We start from the raw sequence: 26885 nt of genomic DNA, 5'->3' as shown, positions 1-26885 counted from the left end.
CGCTCTTCTTGTTATCGGCAGCAGCCACTGATAATGATGTTCCGCGTAATTCCCGCCGACGGGAGCCGCACCCACCACATCAATGGCAATACCTTTGAGCGCACCCAAATGTATGTCGTAAAGGCTGAAAACAGGTTCGGGGACGTCATGAGAGCTTCCCGCGATATTATCGTAATAGCGCCGCCCATATCCATTTCCTCCTGAATATCTTTCTCAGTCGCTGCCTCCTTTGCTCACGCTACATATTGCAAGCAGATCCTGCGGTTGTGGGTGCTTATTGATGCTTCCGGAAATTCTTGTTTTCCTCATATTCTCCATATGCTCCCTCCTTGGCCATCTAAAGCCATTGTATGTTAACAAAGACAAAGCCTGTGACGTATATTTTTTACATTTGCAGCGGCTGTTACAGCTCCTCGCTGGGTCTACGATCACGAGGGAGAACGCGCACGCAATGTTTCCCATTGAAGAGGAGGAGAATAGTCATCAGTGTCCAGTTTATAATTACGTGAGGCCTAGTTAGAAGCTACCGGAGGGTCTTCTAAACGGACCAGGCTTGTAACTATAGGCATTGTTTTGGCTAATTGGAATATTTCACCCCAAAGAGTTCAGTGCTTGTTTGAAATACGCGCCCTACAGTTTTTGCAGTCCAATGGGCAAGATTCTACAAGCTCAGAAAAGATTTGCATTGCTTTCTCCATATACATGGCGATGGTCCCTGGGTCGGGGTCACACCACATGGAATGTGGTCGCGTATTACTGAGCCAAATGCGTGAAGCAGGCCACGCCCTCACAAAGCACAAGTGCCTGTTAAGACGGAATAATGTCACTTTCACAGGACACGTTAAAGGTGAAAGACACGGTCTACCTGCGGCGGTGGAATCAAATGCGATGCGAGATCCTCGGCACCGACTACAATCAGTGTCAAACCGTTTTTGGGGGGTGCTGGCTGTTGCGAATTGATCATGCTGAAGTGGCTGTAGTCTTCTCAGTGAGCCACACGCGCTCCAGTGGGATGAGTCCGAGGAGGAGTTTTTTGAGGGTTGAAACACGCACTCACGAAGTAGCCTGCTTGCTGAATCTGACCGGCGACTACATTCCGTTAAATATTCTGTGCGATCGAAGGGAACGAGGCTGGGGCGTGGCGCTGAAACAAGGAAACGGCGCCGACGAACACCCCGTGTTGTACACACGCCACAAGCGCAGCGCCGAAGACCACACCTGGAAGAGTGGGTGTGCATGTCCAGTATAAGGGGTCCGAGGGCCAATCGAGAATATACTATAGCGGTTTGCGAACGATTAAGAAACGTTGACAAAGATTGGAGTCGGCACAGATGTAGTACTTACCGAGTGGTTAGGCATTTCCCTGGTTAAATGCTATAATTTTATGGATTGGAGAAATAACCAATGTTGGGTTACTTGTGGTGCGTCAGCAGTGAATAGCAATTGGCATTTCTGCCTTTACGGGGATAGTTAAAGAAGCGTAATTTTATTCCGTTCTGTCCGCAAGCAATATAAAGATCCGCATTCGATTAGAGATTATATTCTTATTGATTGATTGATTGATTGATTGATTGATTGATTGATTGATTGATTGATTGATTGATTGATTGATTGATTGATTGATTGATTGATTGATTGATTGATTGATTGATTATGAGGTTTAACGCACCCACGCTACACGGGCGTTGAGGAGCGCCGTAGTGGAGGGCTCCGGATTAATTTTGACTCCCAGGGGTTCGTTAACGTGCACCGAAATCTCGAACACACCGGCGTTTGTGCTTGCGATTATATGCTGAATTTATCATTTAGATATGGATGGATCTATTAAACACGGAGAAGGCTTATTGAAAAAAAAATTGACAGCAAAAAGATTGGTCACAATCAAACAACTTGTTTTTTTTTTTTCTACCGCCGGCACAAGGACATAAACACTGTTATTTATGGCTACTCGCCGCGGTGGCTCAGTTGCTAAGGCTTTGCGCTGCTCAGCACGAGGACGCGGTTTCGATTTTCGGCCGTGGCGGACACTTTTCTAAACGAGGCGAAAAGCAAAAACGTCCGTGTGTACGAGATCCCCTGGTGGTCAAAATTAATCCGTAGCCTTCCAGTACGGCGCGCCTAATCGCCTGCGTTGCGTCGGCACGTTAAACCCTACAATCAATCAATCAATCAATCAATCAATCAATCAATCAATCAATCAATCAATCAATCAATCAATCAATCAATCAATCAATCAATCAATCAATCAATCAATCAACCAACCAATAACTGTTGGCAACCAATCAATCAATCGATCAATAAAAAAATCACGTATAGCTCTATAATGGAAACCAGCAGATTCTTGTTTCCACATCATAGGAGCGAAGAAACACAACTTCTGTGCCCCCCTACCATACGCCCTCTCGTTGACCCGAAAATGTCGTCGCGGTAAACAATACATTCGTTTAAACTGTGCCAGTAGCTGCTATTTGCGGCGTACTATTTTTTTATTCGCGGCAAAAAGCCCAGAGCCTCAGTGCTCAAACATTACGCATCTACAATACTGCCCACCGCGGTGGCTCAGTGGCTATAGCGTTGTGCTCCTGAGCTGAAGGACGCTGCCGGGAAGGCCGCTTTTCTGATGGAGACGAAAAGCGAAAACGCCCGTGTGCGCGAGATTTCGGCGGACGTTAAAGATCTCCTGGTTGTCAAAATTTATCCGGAGCCCTCCCCTACGGCGTGCATCATCATCTGTCTGGCGTCGGTGCACAATCAAGCAATCTCCAACGCTGATTTTTGATACCACTGCGTTACAAGAAATAATAACACGCGAGGAAGGCGGGTGATTTCGGCGATTGTTTCGTCGCGTTGGGCAAGCCATGAGACGCCTCCCAGGTTAGCGGTCGCGAACACTCAGATGCAGCAGATGAAGGCCTTCCTGCAGCTGTAGCGTGTAGATCACGCGGCGGGCATGCTCACGCAAACTGGGCAGGCATGCATACAGGTTAACTTAGAGTTAATGCGGAAGAATTTTTTTTCCGGGTGCCCCACAGCGCCATTCGTGTAACGCCCTGCAATGCACAAAAAGGCATAATAGGCGGTATTAACGCATGGAACGCTCTAATGGCGCAAATAGAGGAAATATTAGTGGGAGGAAATATTTTTTTAACAAAAACGAGATTCAGATCAGTAAAACAAGCGTTCTTGACGTTTCGGCTTCCAGCACGCAAGCGTTGTTCAGAATCAATTCTCCATCAGAAGCAGTTCCTTTAAATGGGCTTGAGTAAACCCTCCAAACACCGTGCGTAGACCAGGTGCACATTTCCGACGTTGCGACTAACCCGGTTAAACGTAGTCTATATGGTATGGTCTGTGATTGGAAACAGGAAAAATTTAGAACGCCGAAATTTCAGAAAATTATAAATCAAACAAATATTAGAAATGAACTCATCCAATCAGAAATACCTGTTTGCTGTACCACCTTCAATCAATGAAGCCACAGTTAGAAAATAGCATAAAAAAGCAGGTAAACAACAATGAAAACCACTAAAAGCACGAAGCTTGTAATACACCTTGCATGTGCACAACTCTACATAATTGGCCAAGTTAAGGAAGTTATCGCTGTAATCGTTTAAAGGTACATTATTGCTAACTACAAATATATCAAAAATGTTAAACAATACATAGCGCGATATACTTAGGGGCTTATAGCAAAACATTGACAGTGACATTTTTGAAAATTGACATTTTCTGGTCGTGGCCGGAAAATAAAAAAACCCCGAAAAATAAGAAACGCTTGCGAGCGCCCTAAATTATACGTTATTCATCTTCTGCGATGCACCTCACAACCAGGATGTAGGTTGTGTTTGTAACACTAACCAAATGTATTTCTTTTATTTGGGGCCCTCAACTGTAATTTGTCACATGCGGTAGCTGCACTGTACGGGGTTTCGTGCGGCTCAAGTTGCCAAACGAAAGAGCATAACAAAATATAGGGGTGCCGGATATCGGCCTTGGTAGATGGAAATTCAATGTCTATTTCATGTAGGTGCCCGTGCAGGGGCCCGTTGAATACCGTGCCCGCCTGCACGGGCAGATATAAAGAGCAGCGTGTGGTACACCTTCTCCACTCAACAGCGGGACCGCTTCCGGAATGTTCGGTGGCCAGCATACCGGCGTGCCTCCTGATATCACGCTGGCCACTTGTAACAGTTACCAGTCCGCTATTCGCAATGGTGAACGTGGTCTCGAAAGACACTGAATACTTCATACCAATGGTTTCGGAAAACTACTGCAACGGTACAGATACCACCAACAGCTAGAACCGGCATGGCAGCACCACGGGTTTCCCTGAAGTGACTACAAAGTTTTAAACTCTTTCCACAGTTTCGAATGTTTTCAACTGTAACATGTGGCTGCTCTCCTGCACAGGGCTTTCGTTTGCGGCCATGTGCTCCACGAAACGGTTTAAAAATAAGAGAAGAGCCGTTAAGTTCAACCGTCCGTGGCACCAGAAAACCTCGAAGCCTAAGCAAAAACTGTGCTTAGGATGGTCCCGGCAAACGGACCCGGGACCTTTATGCCGTGAAACCGGCAGCCCACACCATAGGCCCGAGGGGTACGGGGTTAGCAGCGGCGCGGAACGATAACATGTGCAGCCAACTGGAAAGAAAAAAAAAAACGCGCCCTGTGGTCGCAATCGAAACTACAGTATCAAACAGGCGTTTATTCGAGTAAGCTATCACTTGTTTAGTAATTGAGCTATCATAGCATTCCTGGCTCACAGCATTTCCTTTGGGTTTGTAGCGCGGGCGTTGGCTTTGAACTTGGTCATGTTTCTGGCACGTGCTAACGCCGTCCACTTTTGGGAGAGATGTGAAAGCCTGCGGACAGAAGGATTCTCCCCTGCTAGTCGTGGAGAAATCTCAGCAGCAAAACCGGAACTTAATGTGAGGTACAAGAGCCGGGTCTCCGATTACGGGAGATGGGCCACAAGGTCTGCTGACTCGCCAGCCTTGCACCACTAGTGCAAGCTGCGCTATTTTTTCGTCATTTCAGATACTGCTGTGCAGGTGCCATTGACATGTCAGGTTTATCGCTGCTGGATCTGCGTACTTTACGCTATATACGGCCAACTACGTGTTTGCCAGGGAGCCAACTCATATTCGTCGACTGTAAAGCTGCGTACTGCCTTCTGCATCGAAGCTGTGGTAATTCTCGCGTTCGTAGCGGACCAGGTGCGATGTCCTGACCATGAAATTGCCCAGCTAACCCTGTGTGAAAGCGTCGTTTAAGGCGGATAATTGTGTTACGTGGTTTTTAGTAATGGAAAACATATTGGCAGCTCGAAAGAAACCAGAAGAAGGAGCAGAAAAGCAAAAAATAAGTGCTCTAGATCTTCCAACATTCTGAAATTGAGAGATCCGTTGAAATTCAATGGTCCTCGTTTGCTTTTCCTGCTCTTCGGCCTTCTTTCAGCTTGCCGGATAGTGCAAGATAGCGCTGTTTTCCGGGTATACAGAATTCTCGGAATTCGCACATAGTAAACGTTCCACAGTCTTATGCTAAATGCGATGGAAGCATACGACCTTCCTCTTCGATAAAAGCGTTGTTTGGTACCATCTGCAGCTGAAATTCCGAAGTTGTTTGTCTCATTGGTCGAACGGCTCTTCCCCTCTCGTAAATAATATAATAGACTTCCTTTCATTGCGTCAGTTTCATGTCAGATGGGGAAAGATATCAGGGCTCGGTGTCATGCGGGATTCGACATTTTTCGGTTCGAGATGATCACATGTCGGCAATCGGTCTACTAACAAGGGAAAGCGTGGGTGTCCTCCGATATAATGCTAATCCTGAGCAAGCCCTTCCAGATATTAGCAGTGAGAGCAATCTTGCTGCACTTGTGCCGCAAGAGCGGCTCAAGCTAAACGCCTTGACTAAGCATTTCGTTCAAAGACAGTTCACCGAATTGGCCGACGAGGCATCAAACACTACGCGTCCCTCCGTCGTCGCGGCTTCACGACGTACTACATCATGATGGAAGCGGTAGTAGACAGTCCGTTAGGCGGTTTCAGATGCACTCACTCTCTCCGCATGTCCTTCCGTCAAGTACTTGCTGATGACAGCATCGTATTCCTGCACACGTTCTGGGTGGTGACAAACCGGTGAAGCTGTCTTTTTATTCTTCGTTCTACTGTAGTTCGGTAAGTTACGGATGAGATCCCAGTTGCCTTGATCATGAGCAGCAAAACGTAGCGGCGTGCGCTCTTGTGTAGTGCAGTATGAAACTCTATGAACGCCAGCTGTTTGCTCACGTCAGGGTCCTCATCCGCGTCGCTTATGTCCACTGCGTCATGCCGCCGCATCTCCGATCGCTTCCCTGACCGGAAGACCGTGCGAAAGCCATGAGTGAAGGCCAGGAACAGAAGGGTCGCACTCGCGTTACGTGCTGGCAGAGGACAGCAGGTGCCATCGTATGTTGCCTTGACGACCCAGCCGAAGATTGTCTCTCCAGCGCACAGGTTGCATTGAAATGCTCGGCGAGCCCGGTTACAACCCTCCAATAATTGTCGGAGCCAATTAACGCAATTAAAATCCAGTATTAAAATTGTCCTTCTTAGGGTTCGGCAGTGAAGGGCAAATTGCCCCCACGCAGCATAGTAATGACGGTACTGTCTATAGCCTGACCCCTTACGACATACACTTCTGGAACTTCCAGGGCTTGAAGGCTCAGCTCTTTCTATTCAACGCGGACACAGAGCGCGATGTTGACTCTTCAGCACTGATACTGGCGTGGGAGGTTGCCCTTGAGGAATGTGAACACTGCTAAATCCTCTGTTCCAACACACGGAAAAGATAGCTCCTGCGACAAACCTTGGCGGACAAAGGTCCGTTGGCAGCCGGTGTAAAGTAGTGTACGTACCGGTACGCGGCCGCAATTTATAACACATTAAAACACATAATAATAACATATTAATAACATAATAATAATATAACATATTAATCGACATAATAACATAATAATCGACATAATAACATAACACATTAAAACACTGACAATGTCGCTTTCTCGCTCAAATTGAACACTAACCTGCTTTTCGCATAATCGCAGAGGGCCTCTGTCGCTCGTCGCATGCGGTTATTAAAAATCCAGGCCCATCTCTACTAACGTGAAACCTGGTGAGGGGCGAAGCATGCAGTTTATAAGTGTATTCTTGGCGCCTTGGAATTTTTGCCAACGGATATGAGACCGTTGGGGGGTAGAGGTATACAGCTTTGCTGTAAAGGTCCCTTGTCCTAGAAGCACAAAGATCTCTAGCGCGAGGCGTAAACAAGTGCCGCGCTGTTTTTTAGTACGCCTTACGTTCTAGCGCGAGGCGTAAACGAGTTTCCCGGGTTGTTGTACCGTGACTTCATGAGACCACGATTAAAATGACGACAGGAGACGACAACAGCCCCAGCCGCCACGAGGCTTCGCCCCTAAAGCCATTGTTGCTACTCTTTCTCTCTGTCATGACTCAGTGCTCGTGAAGCGGAAGTCTTAAATGCAGTAATTACTCCGTTCCAAAACGCTTCCTGGGCGTCAATGAAACACTATGGCGTCATAGACCTCAAGAAGGGAAATGTCCTCTGCAACTATTCCTTGATATCTTCACATGCACGTGCCTCCGCAGCATTAGCAGCTCTAGTAAGGCTTGATCATCGCATGAGCGTTGCATATTCATTTAATAATACGGTCACAGACCAGCAGGACGACACAATTACGTTACAACACTCGCCAAAAGTTTCTGATAAAAAAACATTGGCCTGGTTCATCACACCTAGATTTAGGCATTTACCGTTAGACGTACAAAGCGGGTATGCCGACTGCTCGCTACTACTTTCCAACAGCAGAACTGTAGAAACATTCTTCTGTTCGTGCGAATGCGGCGTGGATGCAAGGAGCCCACGTGCAGTTGTTGGGAGTGTGCGCTTCAAGGAAAAAGTGCGGTTGGGGAGATCCGGGGAATCGAACCCTGGACCTTTGCGCCCACAAAACGGCAACCTTACCACTGGGCCATCCCAGAGATCCGAGGGGCACGGCGTTACTTGTGGCAGGGAAGAATAACACGTGCAGCCAATTGAAAAAAACGCCTCCCGTAGTCGGAATCGAACCAGGGTCTCTCCTGCTATAAACGTGGCGTCTATCCGACTGCGCTACCATCGCACTCGGGTCGCACCGCACTTCCTTTGCGGTCATAGCGCAAGCGTTGGCTCTAGCCTTTGGCGTAGTTTTTGGCTTCGGACTTTTACAGTTTGTATTTTGGAATTTAGGATGGTGGATTGTGGATTGTGAAAGCGCTACCTGCATTTGTTTGAGGCGCTCATCTTACAGGGGCGTTGAGTTTGGGTACCTAGCTTGTTTTAAGAATGGTACCCTGGTTACACCTGTGCTTGCGGAAAACATGGAGAAGTCTTTGTGAGCAAGCGATGGTGCCACATGAACATGTGTTTGCACCCTATAAACGTGGCTGAATCAGTGTATCATTGTTCCTTGCTCTAATTCATTGCGCATTATTGGGTTGTTGTTGCAACATAGTGCTGCCACTTAGGAAAACCTTGGTCCTAACACTAATCCGAAAAGATACTCCTAGTTGCCACCGCTGAAATCTACGCAACAAACTCTCCAAACCGGTTTACATAGTGCAGAGAACAAAATTGCGTCCACAGAGGCCACCCTTGCCACACTTAAACAGCACCACGAGAAGGTTGTTGATGACTGTGTCGAAGCAAGAACGGTGGTTCATTGGGAGGTTAAGGAGAGTAATTTAAAAAATCGATGATTTAAATAATCATAGTCGTAGGAACAACCTAGTTCTGTATTTGTGCTGTGGAGCACCAAGACGCGGCTTCGATTCCTGGCCGCGGCGGCCGCTTTTCTGATGTAGGTGAGAAGGAAAAACGCCCGTGTGTTCGAGATTTCGGAGCAAGTTAAAGATTTCCAGGTGGTTGAAATTAATCGGGAGCCCTCCACTACGGCGCGCCCCGTCACCTGTGTAACGTTGGCGCGTTAAAATATGCAATCAATCAATCAACCTAGATGTGTATGGCGTAAATGAAAAGGAGGATGAAGCTCATGGCGCTCATTTGGAAATGTCGTGACCAACATCTGTGCGGGCGGGCTAAGGGTAAATGTGACGTCTGTCGAGCGCATACACTGCATTGGCAAGAAAAATGGCACGTAAGAGCGACCTGTAGTGGTTCAATTTTATGACTTCACAGAAAAAATGGCAGTGCTACGAAACTGTTTCAAGCTGAAGGTTCAACTATATCTGTTTCGGAGGATATTTCACTGGCTACCCGTGAAACGGTTCCGAAGCTGTGGCAAGTACTAAATGTTAACTCCGACAACAGCGATAAAGGTACTCTGGTGTATGACCACCTGAAATAAAACAAGCTCGTATGTTTGGGACCACGAACATAATAAGCGAGGGGTAATAAAACAATCCTATGACGATTTACCTGCAGATGCCAGGAATTCCGATGCGTGACGCATCAGGAATACCACACCGATCATATCACTTCATTACTGTGTTTCATTGCGAGAACTATTATTAACAGATAAATTAGAGGAGTTGTTGCTGTACTTCCCTGATATAGTAGTTATAACATAAAAGTAGCTAAATACTGGCATACATGATTTCGAAGTAATTCCGTTGTCCTATACCCTGCGACGCACGGATACTGACCGTCGAGGAGGGGGTGTAGCTATTGCCATAAAAAGGTCTCATTTTTCGCCCATCAAGGCATTCCTAACCACAAAAGTACTTGGTGCACTATTAAGGTTTAAAATGTTTCCATTCATATAGGCGGAATCTAGAGAAAACCAAACTGCGATATAAGATTACCTCAATCGAATGCACTATTTCCGTTACCAGAATCTAACTTAGCGCACTAAGCTTTTCATAACTGGTGATTTCAACCTCGGTCACAAGACTGGGATCAGCGTACAACTGGTAGTCACGAAGTGAAAAGCTGTGAACGGCTTTTAAATATAATGTATAGATTCTTGCTATCTAGGTTGGTAAAAGAACCCACGTGCATAAAAGTTAGTGCTTATTCAGTATTTATCTGGCGTTTATATCCCGAAGGCTAACCCCTGAAGTAAGCGTAAAAGAAGGCATTTAGTATCGCCAAATGCATTTAAGTACATTTGGTAACCAAAATCAGAATTCCAACGGCAACAATAATCTCTGAAGGGTTCCAATCAAGCAGAATAAAGGGCAAACGACGAAAGCATTATCGATCGTCTAGAAACTGTGTCTGAGGAATTTTCATGTGATTCTGATACAAGCATTAATTAGCTATGGTTGAAGTTTAAGAAAGCAATGGAGTTTTGCGAAGCCTACTCATTCCTACTAAAGGGAATCCTACATGGATTACGTGTGATCCTGGATATTAAAAGATTGTTACAAAGAATACGGGAAAAGTTAAATTATTCAGCAGAGAAAAGTCAGCTCAAATGAACTATAAAGGTACAAATTAAGAAGCCAGAAATAATTTCTTTTTAACAACGCTTGCAAGTTTTATTACAAATGAGCGACAAAATGTTTGGTGATATTTGGCTAAGCCAGTTGACCTCATCAGCACATTGGAAGTAGCAGGTGCCAGTTTAAGCGAACAAAAATCAATCTCAACTTCTGCAATAGGTATTTCTAATTGTTCTTACACGTGTTACTGTCGTAGTAGCACAGCCGACAACGTCTCCCTCAGCAATGCCAGGGACAGGCATAAAAGATTCGGGCATTTCAAGCTTGATTTTGCAAATTGACGTCAAAAAAGCGCCGGTCCTGATAATATATCAAGTCTTTACACAATACTCTGAGCAGCTAGTTCTATTCTTGTATCCAATCTTTACAACGTCCTTCAGGATGGCCACACTGCCCGAAGATTGGCTTTGTGCAAACATCAGTCTCACCATAAAGGCGGCACCAAACTGCACGCAGGCCAATCTCACTAACAAGTTGTTGATGCGCATTGGTGGAACACATTCTCATCAGAGGAATTTATGTATTACTTAGGAGGAAACAATCTGCTATACCCAAAACAACACGGCTTTCGCAAGGGTTTGTCCCCGGTGACCCAGCCTATTGAAGTAACTCATGATTTTGCATCACCAATAGATTCCAATCTCCAAATTTATACAGTATTTATTGACTTCACTATAGCCTTTGACCATGTACTGCATAGCAAATTTTGGAAAATTGAAGTCAATTACCGTAAATTATCAAATAATACCGAGGGAAACAGCTTATTTATTCAACCGCAGTCAGTACGTAGCCATGAACACATCGGGATCTGACCGTCTTGACGTTTTTCCAGGGGTCCCACAGGTTTTCGTCTTGGGCCCCTTACTTTTTCTTGTATGTTTAATGACGTTGCTTACTGCGTTAGAGATGGGGTTACCTGGTGTCGCTCGATAAAATACCGAGTACCGTCACTGAGGCACGCAAGCGAGCAAAGGCAGCCATTTTGGTGTTCACAAGTGTTGCCAAAGTGCCGCTTCGCCGGCGTCACCCCTAACCTTGACGAGGTCGTTTGCAAACAACACTGCCAAAGACGCAGCAACGCTGCATATTCGGACACACCTATGCAGCTGAAATGCTGCTAAGCGCGTCATCATTCATTCGCGTTCGGAACGAGGCCAGTCGCGCGCAGCCGTAGAGAAGGCAGGACAAGCTGAGACCACCACAGTTGACCGACGGAAAACGCATATGCAACAAAATTGCTGTGCCCATAAACCATGGCACTGTAAATAAATATCGCGGGATGCGAACTGACCACTGATCACGGCGGGGGCTTGGAAGAATAGGAGAAAAGAGAGCCGATAATCTGTGACCTTACCTAGTGACACTAGGTTTACCGCTCGACTGTTTGCTGACGATTGCGTTGTTTATTCAATCGTGCGTGATACCTCGGAATAATTAACACTAAATTCTTTGCTCTGTAGTAGATCTTGTTGGTGCGACACCTGGAACTTAAAAATTAACATTAGTAAAACAAACTGTATGAGCATAACTCAGAGAAGGTCACCCTTAGAATTTACCTACACATTGATTGGATCAGAAGTGTTGCGAACAAATTCTTATGAAAACTTTAGGCTTATAACTTTCACGCATATGTTGAAATGGGATGCTCATATTGAAAACACGTAGACCAAAGAATTCAGACAATAGAGCTTCCTCCGTAGAAAATTGTCGGTGGCACAGCCTCACGTCAAATTAACAGCATGTAAAACTCTTCTAAAACCAATCATCGAGTATGGCAGTATAGTTTGGGTCTCACATCAACAATATCTTGGGCAAAAAGGAGAAAAAATCAGAATAGGTACACCACTTTATTTACTCTGGTTGATCGATTGTAGGGTTGAACGTGCCGACGCAACGTAGACGATAAGGCGCGGCGTATGCTCCGGATTAATTTTGACCACATCGGGATCTTGAACATGCGCCCAACTCTCGTACACACAGGCGTTTTTGCTTTTCGCCTTAATCAGAAGAGCGGCCGCCACGGCCGGGAATCGAACCGTGTCCTCGTGCTCAGCAGAATTTTTATTTACACAAAATATTGTAGACACAACTGTGTAACTTTACTGCGCATTCGAGCACGAATTCTAACCTTGTCGTCATTCGTTGTGCTTGCATCCATCCTCCCCATCGGCACTCGACAAGGACCAATCATGGAAGAACATTTAAGGCCATTTACACGCCTAAAAATAAATTCAAGAATTTTTTTCGTCATGAATTGAAACGTGGGACGCATTGCCACCCGACGTTATTCATGCGGGAACGGTTGACCGATTTGTTAAGAAGGCAGAATTGTGGTTCACTTCATCTCTGGAACAGTAAAGGCGTTTGGAAAATGTGTACACGTGCCGTCAAAAGTAACTAGAATACGTTTCGTGAATTTACAAACATTTCCTCTCCCGGAAAATGTCTGCCTGCATTGGTGTGCGCTTTAATAAGTCCTCGCAAATAGAAAAAGCTTCCTGTAAACATGTTATGGCTGTCATAAAGTGAGTAAGACACCTGGTTCGGGGTATTTACAAGTCCCTGTTCCAATTACTCATGACGGCACCTGTACACTCCTTCCTCCTGTTGTTGTGCCTAATACAGCCGAGATTACAACGCAAGCACGTCGTCACCTGCTCGTGCGTGCATGCTCTTGACTTTACACTTAATCGCCTTGTTTTACCAGAAGATGTGTAGCATTTAGAAGTGTCTCACTGCACTGGGTTATGTGTTAGAATATTCTGTACAATCTGTACAATGTTGGCATAACTTGTCGTCGCCACAGCTGTGTGGTAACTAAACCGCACAGCTTAAAAAGCGCATATATATATATATATATATATATATATATATATATATATATATATATATATATATATATATATTGCGTGCTTTGGCAGTGGCGTGGTCGATTTGTGAAGTGTTATTTTTTCATTTTACCTTTGAGTAAGTAGCGACGCGCAGTCCACACGTGTCTTTACCCATGCGCAGTGTACTCATTTTCTATTTACGCCTACTTCCTGTGAGAGTCTGACAATGCTTGCAGCATTGATAAATAAATAAGCACTCTAAATAAGGCAGGAGGGGGGAGGGCAGGGGAAGAAGTCAGTGCCGTCCTGCACGTGTGTCTGGAAGCGGGGCTGATACCAGAGGAAGTCCGCAATGGAAATTTGCGCACATAAAGTATGTCCACCCGGGAGATTGCCTTTTTAACAAAGAAGCTTTCGCGCATCCATGGGTTCCGGCGTCAGGAAATCCCCGATAAATAAAAAATACCGAGCGCACGAGAGCGGGCGCCTCGCGGCGACCACCCAGCATTCCCGGGGCACGTTTATCACACCAAGCATTGGCCAAGATTGGCCTCGCAAAAAAAAACTCCAGCGTTTACCGTAATCGTGGCAACACTTCCAAAAAAACAGAAAGCTCAAATAGCAACAAGAATGGAGTCAAAATCGATGCGGCAGCGAAGAAGAAGCAAATCCGCTGCAATCGTGGACTTAACCGTTTTGATGGTCCTGCAGGTTGCGCACAGGTGCGCGACCTTCAAATCTTGTTAGTGTGCCCTTCATGAATTTTTTTGGTGCTTGTATTTCGTTGCTCCGGGACATTGTAAACAATGCCCTGACTGGAAAGTGCCCGAAAGAATAGGGTGAGGTCAAATCACGTCAACAACAACTTCGTCAACCCTTGTGGCCCTCAGTGGAGCCCCAGTCAACGAGCTTCGCAATATTGCCCCGAACATCCCCTCCTGAGTTGACGCATTAACGGACAGCAATAAACAGCTTTGTTAATTTCACGCTCAACATGTTTACTGCGTCATCTGTACCGTTATTTCTTAATTTTTCTGTGTCATATAATAAAAACCTTAATCAAATTATCATTTCAATATAACCAATAAGGTGGGACGGTATATTCAGCCTAACTTCCTACGTCAAAAGATATGCACACTCGCCTATACCATTTTTATAAAGGCGATAGCAGGCGCAAACAATGTTTTAACTACCGAAAACAAGCTCTTTATGAGAGTTTTCCGTGTGCTGACATTTCCAGAAACACAAGTATTCCTCGTGCGAAATGCCCTATGAGAAGCTTATATTCCCGACCAGCTTACCAATGACGAGCTGGCCTAGGACGACTGGCCTTGTGACGAGTGGGACAAGATCTATATTCATCGTACATTCGGCGTCGTGTATACACAATAGTAAATTTCAGGACTTTTCCTCCTTCAGGATCGCACCGCCGTGTCTCGTGTCGCCGTGAGGGACGTGGCAAACTGTGATGTCCAAATTATGTACACTTTATGTACAGGAATATATACAGCATATATACAAGACAACTGAGGTAGCGCGTAGTGGGACTCAGAAAGTGCTTGCCGTGGTCTAACCGGCCCCGTGGGACTTCGCTCGCGACATGTAGCAAGTTGTACAGCAAAAACCACCTCGTTCTCAAAGGGCCAATCGTCATGCTTGGCCCGTCGAGAGCAACAGAGGACAGCCAAAGTCGCTCAACCCAGTAACGGGCAAACAGGGGCCCTTTAACGTTTGCCTGCATTTTCTGTGCGAGGTTCGATCTAGTGTGCCCTCTTGCTTTAACACGTGTAGAAAACATCGAAAAATTTCCACCACCAAAGCAACCGTCTTCGTCCGGCCAACAATTCATATCTACCTACGCTTCGCCATCAACACGCCGCGTAACGGCTACTATTTGGCAGTGCTGCGCTACAGCTGCCTTATCATTCCCAGTCCGCTGACCGGGGCTCGACTATCGCGCTGCCACGAAGTAGGCTCTTTTCTTTCTACATTTATGCTTGATAAACAAACGTTGACGATGAAGCCGGGAATTTTAAAAGCTGAACTCAATGCGGCACGTGGGGGCTGTTACCATCGGCGGATTGGCAATGGCCAAGACCGTCTGCAATATTATCGGGTTCAATCACCCAACCCTCCCGTCGTCTGGTTTTCGCCGGTTTCTTCCCCCCCCCCCCCCTTCTTTATCGACGGGGAGCGACAAGGCTTTGTGTGCAAGGACGCGGGGGACTAATTCTGCTACTGGACACAAGCCGCTTTCCGCGGCTTCACGCGGCTTCAACTCGCCCAGCTGTCTCTCATTCTAACCCAAGCGCCCGCCGGTGAGGCAAGTCACAATGAGCGAGAATGGTGCGGGGAGGGATGAACAAAGGCGTGCTGCGTTGCTCCTCCGGCGGCAATCTTCAGCTGCGAGCCGAGCATCGTGGGGCCGCTTTGTTGTGGTTCCTAGACGCCGCTGTTGCACCACCGAAGCCAACCGACTGACCTGTGCGAACGTGCCTTCTCTTTGTGATTGTGTGGACGTCAGTTTGAGTGCACGGATTGGTGCGTCCTGACGTCAGCCGAGAAAAAGGGGGAAAGGGGGCGGACCCAACCTGGTTTATTAATCTCGTGCACGCAGAAGCGCAGGACCCTGCTCACTCAGTCAAACACCATGTAAATATCGTATATAAGGTTTCTTTCTTCGCCCTACTCGGCCCCAACGTTTGCCCCAGCTCCGGATCAACGAACGCCATCACCGGTCACGCTACCATATCCGCAAAACGGCCAAAGCGAGTGCTACTGGCCATGAGCCGAAAAAATGGACAAGAGGCTCAGTGCATGAATAAGGTACTGCGCTAGGGAACACGAAGTTTCGGCTTGTTTCCTGGGAACGACAGTCGCCTTTTCAAAGTACAAACAAGGCAGTAGAACAATAAAGTAGCATAAAAAAACGTCTATGTAGCACGGGTGTTGCGCACGTTCAAATCATTAGGCATTATAAATTGGTCCGTACTCCCTCCTCCCACTTTCAAAGCTGTCCACAAAGCCTCACAGTATCTTTTGCTCACACATTCCCAGTTTCAACTGAATTTTAACAAATCGAAAATGTTTGTCATCTTCGGATCGCTTTCGCCTTCCGCCCATGTAATAGATACCACTGTACAATAATGAACGGCTTTATTTGAAACAACGGAGCGAAAGAGTGACAGGCCATGGTTGCCGATGCGGAACCGATTCAATTATGCATTCCGATGTCTTTCGAGCTGCTTTTATCTGCACATTTATTCCGGTCAAGCTTAATTTGAGTCACGTTTTTTAGTGCACCGGCCCACTCAATAGGATAGATCATGCGTTGATTTTAAATAAAATGGCAAGTGCAAGAAGTTCGCCTTTCTAGCCTACGGGTAGTTAAATATGTTTGTCTCTCGACAATATTCACGGGTATTTAGTGATGCGAACACACTGTGTGTGAGGAACCCAACGGAATTGCAGTACTCAAAACAAAACTTTATTGTTTGTTTTATTGACAGACGATATTGCTGAAATTGACCAGAGTGAGAGAGAGATTAAACATCGCGGTTCAATACACTCACGTTTGTGCTGCTGAGCCCGGGGATCGAGCCCCGGCCATGGCGGCCACTTTTCAGATGGAGGTGAAAAGCGAAAACGCCTGTGTGTTCGAGATTTCAGTGCACGTTAAAGTTCCCCCGGTGGTCAAAATTATTCCGGAGCCCTCCACTACAGCGCACCTCATCGCTTCTGTAGCGTCGGCGCATTAAACCCACAATCAATCAATCAATCAATCAATCAATCAATCAATCAATCAATCAATCAATCAATCAATCAATCAATCAATCAATCAATCAATCAATCAATCAATCAATCAATCAATCGATTGAGCGATCAGTCAATCAATACGCTCACGTGCAACGGGTTACATGGACGCAAAACAGTCCTACTTGCATAAGACTAACAAAATTTTCAAGACGGTGAGTTAGGTTTGATGGCGTAACATTTTACACAACTGATTCAAAGCCATTGCCACCCGCTTTATCCGTATGAGTGCACTAAACTTATCTTATTGCTGGACCTTTCGTCTCGGTGGATATTTCATCTCGATGGACATTCAGGCTCGATTGGACCTTCCGACTCTGGGATCTTTCGTCTCGTCGGACATTCAGGCTCGATTGGAGCTTTTGACTGGGTGGATCTTTCGTCTCGTTGGACATTGAGGCTTTACTGAACCTTCCGCTTCGGTGGATCTTCCATCTCGCCGGTCACGTGACGGACTGGACCTTCCGACTCGGTGGATCTTTCGTCTCGTTGGACATTGAGGCCACAAGCGCCCGATCGCGGTGAGGGAAAGCTACGGTAAAACTGCGGTGCCGGTGCGAACGATGACGCCATCGCTCGGCGTGGTCTTCCTGTGCACCATCGCCGGCTAAATCACCAGCTTCAGTAGCATCGCTATTAAAAATTAAACTCAGTTCTACGCAGTGTGAAATTTCCTGAAACAGCGGTGCTGTCTTTCCTATGCGTCGTCGGTTGGAACGTCAACAGGCGCTCACAGAAGAACGGCAGCGGCGTCACCGCGCAATTATGCGGTTCGCGAAAAATAATCGGTAGCTGAACGTCAGACGCACAAGGCTCCCTCTCCTCTTCCTCACTCGGCGAAAGGGAGAGGAAACTTGCCTGTGCCAGATCACTCCGAACTCTATCGGTGGTGTGTGAACTGGTATCTGCCACGCCGCCGGCGGGTCGTGGAACCTGCGACTACCCATGCTTGACGCACGACCTTTAGGAGACCTAAAGGGGCCATGAAGACAAAATGCAAGTTTGGTTGATTCAAAAGATTGCCTCGTTAGTATCATGCTGTCACCACTTTTAAGGCAAACTTCGCTCGAATAAGCTGTACGAGGTCGCGGGTTCGATTCCCGGCCGCGGCGGCCGCTTTTCTGATGGAGGCGAAAAGCAAAAACGCCCGTGTGTACGAGATTTCGGCGCACGTTAAAGATCCCCAGGTGGTCAAAATTAATCCGGAGCCCTCCACTACGGCGCGCCTCATCGCCTGCGTTGCGTCGGCGCGTAAAACCCTACAATCAATCAATCAATCGAATAAGCTGTAAAATTAGGAAGAAATTAAAGCCGTTCCACTCAATGTGAAATCTGTCGGAAGGGAAGAGGAGTGATTCGCCATAATGGGCTGCAGCGCCGTTATCCGCTCACTGGTGCCACCTAATGCAATTCAAATTTCCCGCCTTCACAGTGCTCGCGCGCCTCCTCCCTGAAACTGCGCCAGCGGGAGTTCTGTTCTTTTTGTGCTTGCTTTAATTTCGTATTCTGGAGCTGTTTTGTGTAATTTGGAACATGTAATGTTTTTCTTGCGTCACTGGAGCCTTTCTGCGCCATTTCAAACGCGCCATTTTTTTCTTGCGCGGCTGGAGCCTTTTTGCGGCGTTTCGAACGCACCATTGTTGTCTTGCACAGCTGGAGCCTGTCTGCGGCATTTCGAACGTGCGTTTTTTTTCTTGCGTGGCTGGAGCCTTTCTGCGTCATTTCGAACATGCATTTTTTTTTTCTTGCGCGGAGGCTTTTTCGCTTACTATCGCAAAAAACCAAGCCAACGACCGTTCCTACCTAAATGAACGCGAGGGCTGCCGGTTGTATACACAGATTTTGCCTGAAATGTACCTGCCGTTTTCTTTGCGCTAAACAACGACGATATGTATGACAAGCGCCAGCTGTTCACGAGGTTCGGACGGTTTAAATCGCGTGGTTTTCGAAGCCTCAGCGTGATCCCCTGACGAGAGTACATCAGGCTCTACTTGAGTACGTTATCTGGCTGCGCCGCATGATTCCGGCCGTCGCATCGAACGTTATCGAGCTAGACGACATGGCGAGCTGATCAAGTGCTCTGCACTTAGAAGGGAATGACGACGTGACCAACTACCTCATTTCCCGCAACAGAACCCATGATGTCATACCAGCCAGCTCTGCGATTGGCGGAGGCCGGAAAAAAGCAAACGCAAATTCTGCCGAAGTTTTAGGCTTGCCGAACCAGCTATTTTCGCTTAAGTTTAGGGCACATTCTTTTTATATCAGTAAGAATGGTGGGAAAAATAGTGGAAGTTGCCAAAGCACACGTAAACACAGGAGTACCGATGCGTAGTGCTGTTGGTACTGCGCGCAATATGCCTCGTTTAGATGCACAGCACTGCGGGGTTGTTGGGTTGTCTCAAGCGACACTGGCCGATTGACGCAAGCGACAGTGTCTTACGTAACCATATTTGTCGAGCGAGCGCCATGTTTTAGGAAACGATTATATTATACATTAGCAAAACCAAGCTGGGTTTAATACGCGGTCACAAACAAACCTAAGACAATAAACAGCTTCCCGTGGTGTGGTGGCGCCATCTAGGTTGACTAGCAGTAAGCAAGTCTGAGCTCCACACCAAGTTTAGCCGAAAGAACTGTTCTGATGGTGTCATTAAAAACGCCGTTCAAAGACACGTTTTCACGCGCGAATAAAATTTTTAGCTTAAATTGATTAATTTCGCAGTGAATAAAGCATCGTTTGCTTCCGGAAAAGCGCTGGGGCACTGTAGAACATGAAATCTATCGAATAAAACCAACTTCCATTTTGTCTTTATGGCCCCTTTAAGAACAGGCTCGACCTATGGTAGCGCCGCTGTTCAAAACGAATCATTTTTTTCTGGTAGGAACGTAGCCTTTGTTATTATGTCACTCTTACTCGTTTTCTCTGGCACAGGACTACCGCCGCACTTCCAGTATAGTACTTGTTTTGACTCATGAATTTACAGTAAAATCTGCGTTCGTATCTCTCTCGTAATCTCATCGTTCGCAATCTTACTGGTATTGCTGATAAATTCGAGCTGCGAAGGAGCGTGCTAAAGTAGTCATCCTCAATCGGTATTCTTGTTTGGTTTTCTCTGGGTGAATCACTGGCCATTCTCCTAACAAAGTTAATGATTTTATTAGTCTGAATGCCACGGCCACTCTACCATATGGTAGTTGTTTTCTAACAAATGTCAGTCTCATTCCATCAGTAACGGAGGCTTGTCTTTAGTAGTCACGCCGTTTGCTACCACTGGTGACCAAAAATTCTGTCGAAGCTGCGACATTTGCAAGTCTAGCACAACTTTTTCCACTTTGGTGGCAATGATTTGTGACAATGATTCTTTGGTGACAATGATTATTCATTGCGGTATTGTGTAGGGAAGCGAATTAGGGATGTTTGTGTTGTGTATTGGTAATGGTAAGCTGATTTTCACTACTGATTTACACTTCACCATCTGTATATTTCGCGTTAATGTGCGGTACATAGCACACTAACCCTAGCATAAATTAACCATAGATCATAAATGTAATACCTCCAGGACACCAGTCGTTGCCTGCCTGAGCAGCTTCATGCAAAACCAAATGGAGGTTGATGTGTTAAATTGCGGATTTTATACTGCTGTAATTTAGCGCTGCAACTTGAACCAAACTTTGATAGCGGCACATGGAAAGCATGCAGTGACATTTTCTTTAACCGTGTAAGAATATTTTACTATTTCAATCAAAAGAAATTGTACAAAAAACGTGGTTAAGACACGCTGAACAGGGTACCCACCGACCAAGCGATGCAAGCCCACCTAGCTGCTCTCCTTCTCCGCCATTTCTGCCCCACATATATATTAAAGCACAATAATGCCGTGCATATAGCCGATGACCCGTGGATAGTGCTGACTCAAAAAAATAAAAGGCGATACGATAAAAACGTATTGTATTAAGTGGGCAAGTGAATGCGCTGGCATTCATGCAGGTCACCACTATCGTCGTGAGTGAGCAATGCATTGTTACGCGCTGCACATTGCTTAAGAATTACACTGAGGGATATCTTTTCAAAAGTTACGATAGTTTCCGCCCCCTTGAATACAATCACGGGCAGTAGATGTAAGCCTCGGGATTCAGCCGGTGAACCCTTATGTAACGAGAGAACGCCTGAGTATGAAGGGAATATATAAAGAAATGGAGAAGCCAGTGACGTCAGTAATGTGAACAGAACCCAGTGCAGTAGCCGGCCGTGACACAGCCCTCTACTTTCCTCCCCCACTTCGACCTGATCGTTTCGAGCAACGAAGCGCGATTGTATCCCCTTGGCTTTTTTCATCCTGGAATTTGTGGCCAACTAACAAATAATTATTTTACCTTTTTTTCTTAAATACTCAAACTAAGGACTGGTCCCACAAAAATCACTATTGCGCCGAATATCGCATTCTGGCGAATATGTGCGTGTTTTTGTTGTAGCTGATAGGCAGAAAAGCAGGAGTGCCACTTTTTTCTTTAAAAAGAAACCAACTCAACAAAGACGGGGGAGAAGCATTCCGCATTACAACTGTGTACCGAGTATTCTGATACAAACTGAATTTGCACAATAAACTTCAGACAGGCAAACGTGTACTGTGTACAAACTCCTGTAGTGATCTGAGCACATGCGGCTAATGAATGTGCATGTGGCAAATGCGCAATAAGGAGAATAATTGGAGGTATTTGTTACGCGTCTGATTTAGTGAAAAGGCGATGAAACGTGAGCCTAGCTCTTTTTGAAGGTCTCTAGGTTTCCTACAACGGCTAGTTACATTTAGGTGCCTCTTTTTTGTATTCCTCCTTCACAGTAGTCAGTACCATAAATAAACAAATAGACAACCGAAAAAGCCCACTGGCATGTATAACGCAACTAATGCTTTTGATGATGACGGGGGAGACATAAAAGTGCCAATAGACAAAGACAACGCAAACAGACGCAAAAAGATAAAAGACAAAAGGCAAGAAGAACTTGTTGTTGGGCGAGTTGGTGCATCTTGGTGAATAAACAGGGGCTTTGCGCGAAAAAGACACCACACACAGGACGGACGGGACGAGCGCAAACTCTCAACTAAACTTTATTGAACGGATCACACAAATATAAGTGCACTATTCTCTGGTCACACATGCGCACTCCTACGAACAATGCAATCTTTTCACACATGCGCACTCCTACAAACAATGCAATTTTTACAGGCAGCTTTACCACAACGCTACAGACACATGTCAAGATACATAATCCCTGTTTTATGAAGAAACACCGATATGTCACTCACGCATCCTTCTCCCTTCTTTCTTATATGGTAAGCCTCTAAAATGTCCCGTGCCTTCGTGTCGCTGGACCGAAGTTTTAGAGACTTACCATATAAGAAAGAAGGGAGAAGGATGCGTGAGTGACACATCGGTGTTTCTTCATGAAACAGAGATTATGTATCTTGACATGTGTCTGTAGCGTTGTGATAGAGCTGCCTGTAAAGATTGCATTGTTTGTAGGAGTGCGCATGTGTGACCAGAGAATAGTGCACTTATATTTGTGTGATCCGTTCAATAAGTTTAGTTGAGAGTTTGCGCTCGTCCCGTCCGTCCGGTGTGTGGTGTCTTTTTCGCGCAAAGCCCGTGTTTATTCCCCGACGAAAGGAAAGAAAGGCATAAAGGCCATTTATAATGGTTTGTGCGCTCCATGCCGTGGGAAATCCACCGTTTTGCCCTATGAATGGCCCCAAACAATGTTTTAGAAAACGCGAAAAGCGTGTCTTTGCTACGCGCGCAACACAAGACCATTGGATGTTTACTATGTGCGAATAACGACTATACTCAATGCGCGCAAGAAAAAGAATGATCTGCTACTGTGAAACATATGGGCAGGTCGAAACAAAGAACACTCTTGACAAAAATGCTTGTAAAAAGGTATTAAGAAGTTGTATTTACTAACTCCTCACGAACATTACTACCTCCTGAACGGTACGTAAGCCCTGTCACTAAGTATGGAACGTAACGCTATCGTTATAATCTGGACAACGCACTTAGTATCTGCTGCTTGTTTGATACTAACATTCTCTGATTGTAACATAATTCGATAAATTTTTGAACATAATAACTACACCACTTTTCCCACTCCAAATCGCGATCAATTTTTTTGCAAATCCACACGCTGACTTCTCCATGTTCACATTAATATGCAGAATTCTAAAATTATCGCTAATATACAGTAATACCTCCTCAATTCGAAGTAATGAAAACCGGGAAATAATTCAAGCTAGGCGGAGTTTTGAGATAATCAAAGTAGACCGAATTGCCATGAAATATCGAGTTCTTTGCAAAAAAGGCACTTACCATCTCTTCAACAGCAGCTTCCAATCTTGCTTTTCATAAAGATTTGACAGAGAAAAAAACATACTAGTTCACTGGCTGGGTTTTGTGGCACTGCAGTTTGACTTAGCAGAAAAGAACTGCCTACTGGTGGTCTGCTTTGCGGTCGCACTCGGGCCTAGTAATGAGCCCTCTAGCAGCTCGACGCATTAAAAGAGCCGATCTTCCCCGCCGCTGCACTCAACCTTATTTCGCAGCAAGGCCACCAAATTCTTCGTTTCAGCAGATGTCGGCACCTCTAGAGGAGGTTCGTCACCTTCGCCCCCGTCTTCGCCGTCCCCTCCTTTTGTGGCCATGTCAACGATTTTGGCGTCCGTAAGTTCTGCTGTTACGGGGACATCCTGCTGTACCTCTGCGCATGTCTCTACCGTCACATAATATGCCACAGGGTTGCTTGACGAAGTTCATAGCCTCTACGCTCAGACTTCACGTTCGAGGGAAACATCGGCTTTCTGGTAGGCGTGGCTAAACGAGAAAAAAAATGGAGGGATTTAGCGCAGCAGCATCGCGCGAATCTTGTGAAACGGATCGCGGCGGCCGAATTCTTGTTTCACTCTCAGTCAAGATTTCAAGATATCCGCAGTTTGGCCCCAAAATACTTCGAAATAAAGGGCAACAAATGCATGGGATGTATAGAAAATGGTTGGGTGCCGCTGAAAATTTCGACATAGCCGATTTTTCGAGATGTGCGAGTTAGTGTTCAAGAGGTATTACAGTATTTGAGTTTTGCGACAAGCCCTCCGACTTTATCATATGACTTTCCGCTGCTGGCTATTCCACTACGGATTTGGCAGCACAGTGGCGGCGACGAGACACGCTTCCTAAGTCGCATCCGCTCTATTTGCAGCCTGTTTGCCGGATACCATCTTCGGGTTCCTGCTGCATCACCTTCCTACGTGGTCAAATCCACGTGCGCCTGCACCGCTTACCCACACGTGCGCGTCTGAGCATTGGCCCAACAGACAGCCTCTCAGCCTGCGCTGCCTGCAGCCTGCTACACCTGGCGGCTCTCGTCACCACCAAGCGGGGTCACCCACGGTAACCCGGCTTCATTTGGAAGCAACAGTGGCGGTGACAAGACGCGCTTCCTAGGTCGCATCTGCTGCATTTGTAGGTTGGTTGTGTAAACATTCCTAGTGTTGGTTAGTACTGCAAAGCAGTATACTTCTACCCCCCCCCCCATAATTTTCATTCCGGTGTCATCGATTTACTCGGCACCGTTCCGGGGCTCCTCCACACCACCGCTGACACCTCTTCCCCAGCTATTTTCCCCGTCGCCTCCACCCATGCTCCAGTGGCAAGTTGTGCATTCGGAAGCTTACGGTGGTAGTGCGGTTATCAGATGATTGCGAAAAATAAACAGAAGCATGAATGGGCGTAAAAAATGCACTGACGATTACTACACTCCCTCATATGAAATTTGTGTGCAGCGCGAGCTGCAGTGTTCTCGGTCACGGCGTATTTCGGCTGCGTCTCAGGAAGTGGTTCGCGTGATTAGCGAACATACGGCGACGGGCTCTACTGTGCTGGCGAGGCAGCAGGAGTGCGCCACTGCCAGCCAGCATGTTGCAAATCATGTTCGAACATCCTGCGCAAATGTCACGTGGTTCGGATTAGCCCCGCACAAGAGAGCAGCGAGCATGTTGTTGCATATCGTGTTTGAACCTCTCACGCAAACGTGATGTGGTTTGGATTAGCGGAGAATGGAACAACTTCTGGGGAAAGCGTCAGAGGAGGGCGCTCCTTGGTGGCGACACATGAAACACATGAGAGGGAAAGGCAGTGAGAGGGATGAGGCCGTAGCCGCAGGTGTCGTGCTCCAGTCCACGCTTGGCTAGATGCTCCTCTCCGTTTTCTCCCTTTCGTCAGTGCTGCATTCGCTGAGTCGGTTACGAAGACAGAAACAGACGCCGCTACAGCGAAGCCTAGGTAACGGCTACCAAAGGGCTGCCCCCTAAAACGACCGAAACCTGCCGTCACCGTTTCCACTCAAATTCACTTCGCCAAGTAGCTGCGAATCCCTCCTGGTAGAAGAGAAACTTCCCCAGTTGGAAGGTCGGCTTGAGCCCGTATTTATTTTTCAGCTTGGAAGACCTTCCGAGCGACATTTTCGCCGCTGTCTTTCACGTCTAAGTATGCGCCATCACCGGTTGCTGGTTTGTGCGCGCACGGTTTGCGGGTAGAAAAAGGTGGCGAGCAGGCACAGGTAAGCTTCATGCCGCTACCGATGAAATGCTGGTTGTACTGGTATTTAGATGTCCGAATTACATGGCTCCATGCGGTTAGTCGGCTGTCCTCCTCAATTGAGTGGTTCGTGTGTGGGTTGATGTGCTACACAGACATCTTAACACAGAGTAATATGCCTACGAGAGGGAAAGAAAACGGACAGCCGCACGTTTGTACGCGAGAATAGAGCTCAAGGACTTCCAGGTTTTAAATCGCTATGGGAGTGATGCATTCCGTTCGTTTGGAGGAAGAAGAGCAAGAATCGAAGCGTTGGCCCGAACAAAAGCGAAAGTGGGTGCAAAAACAACGGAAAGCTGCTGGCACCGCCGTTACCGCCTCAAGTTCAGCTCGTGGAGTAGCGGCGAATTCCTTCCGGATGAACCGCAAATTGCCCGCTTGGAATGCCGGCGTGAGCCAATATCACTTCTTCAGAGGGCTTTCAGGGGATATTTTCGACGGCGTCTGTCCCTTCTAAGAACACGCAAACGGTCGGTTGCAGTTTTATGCGTTCTCCGTTCTCCGTTCTCCGTTCACCGTTCTCCACTAAGTGGAGAACGGTGGGAGGGAGGAGGAGAGGCGTGCACGCGCAGCTATAGGTTTCATGCCCGTACTGATGGATGGCATGTTCGTTATGCTGGTGCGAGACTTAAACGCGGACGTTAAACGGCCCAATGGGACCTGTCCGGATTCCTTAGTGGTAGAGCGGATTGGGTTTGTGAGTTAGGGTATGTGCAGATTACCGACGAAAAACACGTATCCTGATCTATGGGCGTAAAAAAATGCCATGTCACGCAGTTCGGCTGGCTGAGACATGAAATGACGTCATTCTTTAAAGTTATTACGACAGTTCCGGCAAAAGTCTGAACTCGGCCTTACACAAACAGTGAGATGCTTACGACGCGGGACGGACACTGACAGTTCCATATTTATCGGCAAGAACAAAGGTTGGATCCGTCAGAGGTTCATTCAGCTAATTGGCTAGGAAATATGCTCCATCGCAAATTACGATAAACGTGTTTTGTTTCGTGCACTCCGTGGACTGCGTCCAGCTTTGCAGGTCATTCTTCTTCACAGAGTGGAAGGGCACTAATTTTTTGTTTTGCCC

General features: G+C 46.6%; 1 protein-coding gene across 2 annotated transcripts in view; it reads left to right on the top strand.

The window, feature by feature from the left end:
- Positions 1–24403: 24403 nt before the first annotated feature.
- Positions 24404–26885, top strand: part of LOC144166828 (putative ferric-chelate reductase 1 homolog) — a 43543-nt gene continuing 41061 nt past the window's right edge. For both annotated transcript variants that reach the window (XM_077696321.1, XM_077696318.1), the window contains exon 1: positions 24404–24668. The gene's annotated coding sequence lies outside the window, so the exon portion shown is untranslated. The remainder of the gene's footprint in view (positions 24669–26885) is intronic.

The sequence above is a fragment of the Haemaphysalis longicornis genome, unplaced genomic scaffold (genome assembly GCF_048455015.1).
Source record: "Haemaphysalis longicornis isolate Haplotype H1 unplaced genomic scaffold, Haemaphysalis longicornis Haplotype H1 scaffold_1, whole genome shotgun sequence".
Classification (NCBI taxonomy): Eukaryota; Metazoa; Arthropoda; class Arachnida; order Ixodida; family Ixodidae; genus Haemaphysalis; species Haemaphysalis longicornis.
This window is presented reverse-complemented; position numbering and strand designations above follow the sequence as displayed.